Source organism: Bos javanicus, chromosome 6, assembly GCF_032452875.1.
Source record: "Bos javanicus breed banteng chromosome 6, ARS-OSU_banteng_1.0, whole genome shotgun sequence".
Taxonomy (NCBI): domain Eukaryota; kingdom Metazoa; phylum Chordata; class Mammalia; order Artiodactyla; family Bovidae; genus Bos; species Bos javanicus.
In genome coordinates, this window is record NC_083873.1 from 90,567,406 (window position 1) to 90,578,594 (window position 11,189).

The 11,189-nt window shown below is 42.3% G+C and overlaps 1 long non-coding RNA gene across 2 annotated transcripts in view; it reads right to left on the reverse strand.

Moving 5' to 3' along the window:
• Positions 1-10,078, reverse strand: part of LOC133249710 (uncharacterized) — a 73,961-nt gene extending 63,883 nt beyond the window's left edge. For both annotated transcript variants that reach the window (XR_009737068.1, XR_009737067.1), the window contains exon 1: positions 9,610-10,078. This is a non-coding gene — a long non-coding RNA (uncharacterized LOC133249710). The remainder of the gene's footprint in view (positions 1-9,609) is intronic.
• Between the last annotated feature and the right edge of the window lie 1,111 nt (positions 10,079-11,189).

The following is an 11,189-nucleotide window of genomic DNA, read 5'->3' on the forward strand; positions in this document are numbered from 1 at the left end:
TTCCTGGGTCAGGAAGATCCTCTGGAGAAAGAATAGGCTACTCACTCCAGTATTCTTGGGCTTCCCTTCTGGCTCAGCTGGTAAAGAATCCACCTGCAATGATGGATACCTGGGTTCGATCCCTGGGTTGGAAAGATCCCCTGGAGAAGGGAAAGGCTACCCACTCCAGTATTCTGGCCTGGAGAATTCCACGGACTGTATAGACCATGCAGTAGCAAAGAATCAGACACAACTGAGTGATTTTTACTTTCACTTTTGAAGTCTGAGTCAGGGTGCTAGTATGGTAGGTTTCTGGTGAGGACTCTCTTCCAGTTTGCAGACTGCTGCCTTCTAGCTTATGACCTGACAAGTAAATGCCCAACAGGTCAACAAGATCACCTAGAGCAGAACAAAGAGGGAACTCCGCCACCTGGCTTTTCATTCTAGTTCTACCACTAGGCTCTCTGGGCCTCAGCTCAACTGAAGGATCAGGACATTAAACAGGTGATCACAAGGTGTTATCAGGCTAGTCCAGGGCAAGAGAGCAGGTCCAGGAAACAGGGTCTCCAGATTCCAAGTTTAGGGTCTTCCAACACACCAAATGGCTTTCTCCTAACAATGTTGGTAGGAGGTTTAAGAGCAATAACAAAGCCCAAGTTTAATATTAAACTAAAAGTGGAACCCCACTATTGTTCCTCAAACCTAAATCATTCTGATTATATCCAATTTATGACAATTCACACTAATGAAAGGAAGCACTGACATAAATAATTCAGAAACTCACTAATAATCAGCCCAGCTGTAAGACACTCCTGCCAAGGGAAGCATCCCAGGAGGCCACCCCAGCTGGGTACATGGCAGGCAGGACTCCCAGTGCACGCAGATGGTCTGTGGTGGAGCGATGGCCTGCCGCCAGCCTCAAGATCAGCTTTAGGAAAGCATTCTTTTAGCGGTGAGGACTGAGGAGACCTTGTACCTAAGAGGCCACGAAGGCAGTTGAGGGTTTTTTCAACTGACTAATGTGTAAGTCTGTGCAAGCATCCTGCCCACTTCCTAATCAAATCCACCACTCCGTGTTCCGTGAGCTTTGTCTGCAGCCGCCTTCATTCCACATGGCCTCTCCTGGCCTTGGATATTGTTGTGGGCATCTGATGGAGCAGTAAGAGATGCCAACCCTCCTGTGAAATGCCAGATAACTACTGGGCAAATTAACTCACTTCAGTGTTCTCAGTGGAAAATGGGTAGGGTGTCACAGAATCACCTATGAAGCAACTACAAGCAACACTTACTCTCCCACTTTGATTCCTTCCCATTTATCTCTGCCGAGAGCATGATACTGTAAAAAAAAAAAAAAATGTCCCCAAAGTAGATCGGACTGAAAGTCACCCCCATCACTGGAGCCATACATCTTTATTCTGGGTTCTCTCACAACTTGGAGTTCAATTAAGTCTATGTCTACCTCCTCTGACCCAGAGAGGAGCACACGTTATACCACTACTCAGAAAGCATCAGCAACCACATAAGTTTTATGTCAAAAACAGGTACATGGCATTAGCCACAGGAATGTACATAAGTCTTAGTTCAGATAGAGCACTGGATATTTTTGGACTATAAAGCAAGCTGAGTGCTGAAGAATTGATGCATTTGAACTGTGGTGTTGGAGAAGACTCTTAAGAGACCCTTGGACTGCAAGGAGATCAAACCAGTCAATCCTAAAGGAAATCAGTCCTGAATATTCATTGGAAGGACTGATGCTGAAGCTGAAACTCCAATACTTTGGCCACCTGATGCAAAGAGCTGACTCACTGGAAAAGACCATGATGCTGGGAAAGACTGAAGGCAAGAGGAGAAGGGGACAACAGAGGATGAGATGGTTGGATGGCATCACCAACTCAATGGACATGAATTTGAGCAAGCTGTGGGAGTTGGTGATAGACAAGAAAGCCTGGCATGCTGCAGTTCATGGGGTCACAGAGTCAGACACTGAGTGACTGAACTGAACTGAACCAAACCAGATATGTGTGTTCGACGTGACCTTGAACCTGTACAGTAAGTCCCCTATGAACCTTCAAGTTGCTAACTTTCAAAGATGCAAAGTGCATTTGCATGTCCGATCACTTAAGTTAGTTCACATGCCTGGCATGCACTGCCTCGTGCATGTGTCCTCTACAAGGGGTTGTGCTTTTATGTACCTACAGTGCTGTATAGAGGACTTCCCTGGGGCTCAGATGGTAAAGCGTCTGCCTGCAATGCAGAGACCTGGGTTCAATCCCTGGGTTGGGAAGATCTCTTGGAGAAGGAAATGGCAACCCACTCCAGTATTCTTGCCTGGAAAATCCCATGGATGGAGGAGCCTGGTAGGCTACAGTCCATGGGGTCGCAAAGAGTTGGACACAACTGAGTGACTTCACTCACTCACTCACTCACTTACTCATAGAGGACAGTAGTAAAATATCTTTATTTCAAGTCCAGGATGTCCGGAAGTAAGTGCAAAAGCAGTGATGTAGCTGGTACTACTAAACTTTTCAAGCTACTGTACTGTAAGATTACCAACATTTTCTTTATTTTTGTGTTTATTTTTGTTTGTTTTTGTGTTATTTGTGTGAAGAGTATTATAAACCTGTTACAGTACAGTGCTATATAGCCAATTATGTTAGTTGGGTTCCTAGGCTAACTTTTTTGGACTTACAAACGTGCTCTTAGAACAGAACTCATTTGTATGTAGGGGACTTACTGTACCACACTGGTGAATGCTCCAAGGGAGGAACTGAGGAAGAGCTAGAGTACCCCAGCCAAGATGGTGTCACAAATGCCTAATCGTGGTATGATTTGATGCCAACTAATCCTGGTGGCTCAGTTGGTAAATAATCCACCTGCAATACAGGAGACCCAGGTTTGATCTCTGGGTGAGGAAGATGCCCTGGAGAAGGAAATGGCTACCCACTCCAGTATTCTTGCCTGGAAAATCTCATAGACAGAGGAGCCTGGCGGGCTACAGTTCATTGGGTGGCAGAGTCAGACGTGACTTAGTGACTAAACCACCAACCACCAATTCAGACTTTAGAAATATATCATTGTTTGACAGCTGTGTGATGATATGTTGGAGCCCTAGAACAGATCGTATCTGCATCTGACACCACATGTGCCGCACATCACATGCTCTCAGTGCACTTTTTACTCCAGGCATTCCTGATGTGATCAACTGTGCTCAGATGCGATCTAACTACATGCAGATGCAGCTGTCCCCAATACACTGCCCATTTCCTGCCCCCAGGCTTCTCTGCTATTCTCAGCCCACGTAAGATTCAGCAGACCAGCCAGCCCTCCTGATCCCACAGGCATCTGGAAGTGGGAAGGAGTTAACATCAGAAAGCAATTCTTGGCCAGCTGGGAATGAAAAGGAGTAAATAAATTCTCCCCTTGTCTGTTCCTCAGGGAGATAATCCCAGAGTACATTTCACACATTTCCTCAAAGGATCTTGAAAGGATCAAGCCTACACCAATAGCTGTTACCAAAACTAGCCCCAAAATGCAAAGAGATCAAACCAGCAAGCTCTGCGAGTTGGTAATGGACAGGGAAGCCCGGCATGCTGCAGTCCATAGGGTCACGAAGAGTCAGACACGACTGAGCAACTTAACTGAATTGAACTGGAAGATTTTAAGGGAGAGAAATCCTACAATCTGTGCTGAAATTCAGGTATACGATTTAACTGTAAGGGCAGCAGAGCTACAGAGGAAACTGAATGCACAGTCTCAACAGTCTTCTATGTCGAAATCAGGGCCTGATGTGAAGAGAGGGGGACCTTGAGACATACAAGAGACTCAGCATGGAGACACAGCAGGGGTTGGGGGCAGAAGAACCCATGTGCCCTTCTCTGTTTCCAGGACATGCATAACTAGCTTGGGAACACTATGACTTTGGCCATAAATCCAGTGGAAGCTCCTTTCATTGTAGCTTGAATTATATTTTTAAGTATGCAATTATCTTCATCATATCCAAAAAATTACCCTTAGACTTCTTTATATATATATATAAAATCTCTATATTTTAATTTTTGAGGAGTTTAATATAAAAAAGAGGGGGAGAACTGGCAAAGGAAATAACGTAGGAAATTAGAAAGAGCAAAAGCTTTAAAACCACATAAATGAAGGTTCAAACACCAGCCATGCTACTTACTGACTGTTAGCCTTGAGGGTATCAGTTTCTTCATCTGTAAAATGGGGGAAATCTTGTTGTTAGATGTTGGAATGTTAATCAATATAAAGTATGTAAAACTCCTAGCTCATAGAAAGCATTTGATACAAGCTACCTGTACCCATTTTTTCACTATTTAAACAATTGAGCCACCTCTTTCAACAGTATATGAGCACTGGCAATTATCAATATTGTATATTTAGTATAAACCAGAAAAATAATTCAATTTACTGGTCTAGATGGAAATTTCCTTACTTTGAGGAAAAAATAAGCCAATTTCTCATAGTAATACTATAGCAATTCCTACCTAATTAATTTACGTATAATATGTGAAGCAGTTAAACTCATTCTTTAACCACAAAGCTTGCAAGAGAGATGATATTAACTGCGGTTCAGCTTAACTTTTGTGGCACTAAACTGTCAAAGAATTTGGACTGTTAATAGTTTTTAATAATTACAGTTGAGGCTTCAGAGCTCCAAAATTGGCAAGAGTGCCATATTTCTCTTGTTTCTGAGCCATAGTATAACATGGAGCAGACATTTGGCTATTGTCCAGAGAATCTGATCCTGTAGTCAGAAAATAGGTCAAAACATCCACTTCTGTAGCTAAACCTGTGGCAGCAGACTTTGAATTGGACACTCTGTCCTGAATTTTTCTGGGGAATAATCATGCCCAGGAACATGGCTGAGAAGAAGGCTTAGAGTAGCCAGACCAGACCATAACAGATGGTTGTATAATACAGTTCAGAAACCTTTCACAGGAAGTTCAGAAACCTTTCACAGGACAGAGATCCACAGGGGGATTGAATCAGTGTTCTCTGGTTTAAAGGCTCCCTTCAGAGAAACCATTTGTAGAGCATAGCTATAGGGGTAATCCCCACTGAGAAAAGTCCTTCCAGAGGGAATGTGCAATGAAACTGCCAAGTCTCATCACTTACATGAATGAATTTTGAGTATTTAAAAATTAGGTGAATATTTTCTCCACCTAAGAAAGACAGACCAACACACAAGTTATTTTAAAAATCAATACTGGTAGGTTAGAAAAGGATCACTGAGAATACAAAAATACAAACTCTTTGTCTTTTTGGAAAGAAAATGCAGTGCCATTCATTCTTTCTTTCATTCATACATGTTTATGGAAAGTGAATTATGCACCAGCATTAGGAAGGTACAGACAAGCAAAACATATCCTTGCCTTCCTGCACGCTATCTAAAGACAAACTGATAAAATGTCATAAAACCATCTTCATATATAAACATAATGTAAGAATACTGGGAAAATAGAGAGAAAAGGGCTATGGAGTCTGATTGAGTTTTATACATAAAAGATGGAAACAATAAACAGAATTTGTATTGACCAAACCCAAAAGAATTTCTCAGAACACCTGTGTTGGGAACATCCTTAAATAAAATAGTTAACTATATTGCTTTACTAGGTTAACAGCTATGACATGATTATGGAGCAATAAAAGCATTCTTTAAAATATTTTGAGAGGCAGGACAGTGAAGAAAGTTACCCATGTATGGTAGAGGAGCAGGGAAAAAGTAGAGAGGCAGTCATTTCTGTAGCAGTCATATTATTTAATTTGCTTATTTTGACTCATTGTTCAGACTAGAGGAGAATATTTGAGCAAAGCCCAACAAATCAGATTCCTACTTAGCTAATTTTGAATGGGGACCCAGCAACTCCAGTCAATCAAGGGTTTTCCATCACATGCTGGGAGGAAGAAAAAGCCAGTCAACATAGAAAAAAGACATCAAAGCAGAAAAAGAAACTGAGTTGCCAGAGTAGGCAAGAGAGAAAGAGTGGCCTCCTTTGTCCCTGGTAGGTTTCAGAGCCCTGGTGTCACTCCCCTTTAAGACCCAGCTGTACTATCTGCTTGCATTGTAGGAAACAGTCCTGCATCCATTCCATAATTACCCTTTTGGCAACTCAGGGTGAATGATTTGTCGTAAATAATAATCAACTACAACACATCCTTCCAGCAAGACTGATTTGTTATGTAAATCCCAAAATGCCATTGGCATTTTTAAGAAATGCAGTGTATTCTCTCTTTTCAGTGTCCCACCCCCGCCCAAGCTCGCCCCACCTCCAACTGAAGTCCCTTTCACTCAGTTTTCTCCAGTCTCTATTGAGTAGCCTCAATAACTCTTAGATGAACTCCTAGGAAAAGATTGAGGCTGGAAGCAAGGTTTTGAGTCTTATTTCACAGCACAGCATCTCCCAGATGCACCACAGTGTAAAGTCTCTGAAATCCAGTATGTACTTTATACTTACAGCACATCATAATTCAGACTTACCACATTTCAAGTGCTTAGTCATGACATTTGGCTGTTGGCTACTGAATTGGCCAGTCAGTGCAATTTTACAGGTTGAATCCAGGCTCTGCCACTTCCTTACTGTGGGATGCTAAATTGATTATTTAACCTCTCCAGGTCTCATAAAGCTGTCTTGTGTATTAAATGATATATTACCTGCAAATCCTTTAGCATGGTCTGAAGCATAGAAAGCTCTCAATAAACTTTAACCACTAATTTTATCATAAAATACAAGGGTGAACAGAAGGGAGAGTCAGAGAAAACTCATAATTTGGTAGACCACAATAAAATAATTTAGAATAAGTAAAACATGAATAAAAACCATGTGTAACAGAATTTCTGTGTGTTTTGTAGTACTTAAAAGCTAGTTTGAGATTCAGATCCTGTTTTGCTATTTGAAATTGGGAAATTTATTTAACCTCTTGATATTTCAGTGTTTTCATCTGTAAGGTGGGAATAGTACCGCATATGACTGTGGTGAGAGACAATGAGTTAGTAGATGTAAAGCACCTAGAATGAAATTCAAAAGTAAAAACAAGCAGTAGCTGTAATTATCATCGTCACTTTTTTTTTTTTTTCACATTTTGTCCATGCCCACGGTGTGTGCGATCAAACTTGCACCCCCTATGATGGAAGCATGAAGTTTTCACCACTGGGCCACCAGGAAAGTCTCTATCAGTATCATTACTGCTGTTGTTATTCTACCATCCCAGATGGTGAATGGCAAGTGTAATCTCTGGGTCTCAGGTCCTCAGCTTTAATTAAGTATGTGCTGCCTTTGGAGCTTCCCCAGTTGTGCTAGTGGTAATGAACCCACCTGCCAATGCAGGAGACTGTAAGAGACCCGGGGTTCAATCCCTGGGTTGGGAAGATCTCCTGGAGGAGGGCATGGCAAGCCACTCTAGTATTCTTGCCTGGAGAATTTCATGGACAGAGGAACCTGATGGACAACAGTCCATAGGGTCACACAGAGTCAGATACAACTGAAGCGACTTATCATGCAGCACACACACATGCTGACTTTCAGTTGACCTAAAATCAAACAATCCATTGTGCTTATAAATATGAATTTTCTGTATTCAGTATATAAAACCACATAAGGGCAAAAGTACAATTACAGAACCCTAGTTAGAAACATCCAATTCACAAACATCACAATCCCATTCACAATTATAAGTGCCAAGAAATAAAATTATGATGTTGGAGACTAGGCATATAAAATGAACCACCACCAAATATTGTCTATTGGCCCTGTACACTCTGCACTCCCTTCTCTGTTCTCCATTGAATCACAAAGGCTGAAAGACTGGGAACTAAATGTCACATACTCAGTTGCCAGCAGGGTACTGGCTATGGTTTAGTCTACAACACTCAAGCAAGCCAGAGAAGGCAGAATGGGGACAGAATTACCCTTCTTCCTCTTCTAGCTTTAGCAGATATGGTGGGCATCATAAACAGGGGGGTTTAATAAATAGTTTCCATGTTTCCTAGAAATTCACCCCCTTAGGCCTACAGAGAAGCTCTGAGACCAGCAGTAGTTTCCCATCAGTTCCTGACCACTGGGAAGCATCAGAATCTCTTTGGCCCTTTGGATGGACCATACCTGTGATTGCCCTCTTGACTTTGGTGTCTCCATTCCTCTCATCAATTTCTGTAGGCAGCTTATTCCCCATATTAAATATTGCTCTGTTTGAAATATCTAGAATGATTTCTTTTCCCACCTGAACCCTAACTGATATTGCTTCATTTTTCTGAAAATTAATGTGGACTCCCAGATCTAGCTGATGTCTCTAAGAGATGCAGGCAACAGAATGTCAGGAATTAACTTTGAAAGTGGAAGTGAAAGTCGCTCAGTCCTGTCCGACTCTTCGCAACCCCATGGACTATACAGTCCATGGAATTCTCCAGGCCAGAATACTTGAGTGGGTAGCCTTTCCCTTCTCCAGGGGATCTTACTAACCCAGGGATCAAACCCAGGTCTCTGGCATTGCAGACGGATTCTTTACCAGCTGAGCTACAAAAGAAGCCCAAGAGTACTAGAGTGAGTAGCCTATCCCTTCTCCAGAAGATCTTCCCAACCCAAGAATCAAACCAGGGCCTCCTGCATTGCAGGCAGATTCTTTACCAACTGAGCTATCAGGGAATCTAATTCATTGGCAAAATTTGATTTTAACAACAGAAACAATAATAATGAACATAACAGTCATTGCCATTTCTAAATGACAAAGTAAATAACTTTTTACAGTAAAAGAGATCTCTTTTTTTATGATGCTCTCCTTAACTCGAGTCAACCTAAAGCCATCTGCTACAAACTGAATGCTGTGTCCCCCCAAAATTTACGTACTGAAGCCCTAATCCACAATGTGATGGTATGTGGAAATGAGGCCTTTGGGAGATAATTAGGTTTAGATGAGGTCATGAGATTAGAGTTCCCACGATAGGATTAGTGTCCTTATAAGAAGAGGAAGAGACCATAGTCCTCTCTCCTTCCCCAGTGTGAAAATATTGCAAGAAGGCAGTCATCTGCAAACCAGAAGGAGGGCTCTAATCAGACACTAAATTTGCCAGCACCTTGATCTTGGATTTCCCAGCCTCCAAGATGTGAGAAGTAAATATGTGTAATATATGCTACCTAGTCTATATTGTTTTGTTATAGCTGCTGCTCATACCAAGACACCAAAGCCCATGCTCTTAACCATGAGGCTGTATCTACCACATTGCACTGTAACTGAGAACCACTGTCACCCACTGGGAAGACAGCCTCAGGCCACATTGATACCTGTGGTCAGAGTCCAGCATCAGCGCCATCATCATGTAGAGACAACATAACCCATATCTATGTGCTTAAATTTTTGCTTTCTTGACCACAGGAATCATTAACCATGAGTTAGGACCGTTATTCCAACATCTGGGAACAGGGAAGTTAATACTAAAAGAATCTACAAGCTCAAAATAAGACTGCATCTCAGACGGACCCACTTGAATGTAGATTGAAACAAATATGCAGTAAGTGCAAATCCCGGTAGTCATTTTGAAAACCATACAGCGCAAGAAGATTTTGTTTCCATCTAATTTAGCGAATATTACCTTAAAATACCCCCAAGATGCTCACTCACCCAGGAAAAAGTCCAGGGGTGGGGCCCCTCTCTAGAAAACTGGGTTCAACAGAGATATGGTCAAAGCCTCCCGTCTTTCTGGGCTCTGTCTGCTACTGAGACACAAAGCAGATGGATAAAGCAGCTGGGATTAGCACAGAGTGTTCTTGGAGGCTTCAGGCTCTGTGTTTCCACAGCAACATCATACCTGGAGGAGAGCAGCCTTGTGACAAAGCCCAGCACGTTTGTCTCCATAACGACAAGATCAAGGCAACTTGGCCATGACTCCTCCCTGTTCTTCCTCAGTAGTGACCACAGTAACTGGTAGTGACCATCCTCACACAACACGTGGACAAGCGTCCACCTTGAAATTTCTTTGATGGTCGTTTTGGTCAGGTTCCCCAGATGTAGACCCTGAGAAGAGGATTTGTATGATTTATTAAAGAAGTGCTCCCAAGGGAAACCAGGAAGGAAGCAGGGATGGGAGGGGAAAGGGGAAGGAAGCAGGGATGGGAGGGGAAAGGGAAGGAGACCCAAGCAGCAACATCCTCCTGGGCACAATCCTGCAGAGAGTAGCTTCAGCCTGCTCCCAGAGAGGAAATCAGAGTATAAGATTTCACCACAGAATTGTCTGCTCCCAAATGTCATTAGTTAAATGTCACCCCAGGAGACATAATTCCCATGTACTCTCAGCTTTATACCTTTTAGGAAAACCGGGCTCTGGGAGCCAGAAAGTCCAGAGAAAGGCTATGAATACTGTCTTTGGAAAGCACAGGAAACCCAGGTGGTGCACAAAAACAGTAAAATGGTACCCCAGGGGGTTGAGCAGAGTACCACCAATATCCTCTGCACTGGAGAAGACAAGTGAACTGTGGAGAGACAGATACAGAAGAAAAGGTGAGGTTGACCATACTTGCTTTCTCATACATCTCAGACAGTGTTTGCCTAGAGTTTTCTACACTGGGATTTAACACCAAGGTCAACTGGCAGCTACTGATTACCAACACTGTGCTTTTCACAGGAGTAGGAATTATGAAAACATCAAATAACAGGGTTTATTATCCCATACAATAAACTGAGATGTATGCTGCCCAGCGAGGGTCCATGTTTTGGTACAAGCGGCAGGAAGTTAGGAGTCACATAATTTTTTTGCATGGTCTCTTGACACTTGATGCTTCACATCACTTGACAGGGATGTTAGAGAGAGGATTCAAGTATTGGAAAAGATACTAGAAAAGGATGACTCCTCAACTCTAACATTCAGGACTACACAGCCTGAATTTGATCCTGCTCTCTCTCTCACTTTCCGTGTTACCTTAAACCTATTAACATCTTTCAATATCAGCCCACTTTTCTGTAAAATGTAAATGTTAGACTCCACTTCAGGGAGAATGGAGTAGACATCATTTTCTCTATTCTTTCCAGTCAGTATGACTAGAAATCCTGGATATTAGATATAAAATGAACATTTTATAAAATGACTGAAATGTGGAGAGAAGGTAGACCAGCTAGGGGCCTCATGACCTAAAAAATGACACAGTGGTGAATTTCATGGGTTTTCTTTTTGCCTCATATACCCTAGATTTGGAGTTGAAGAAAAG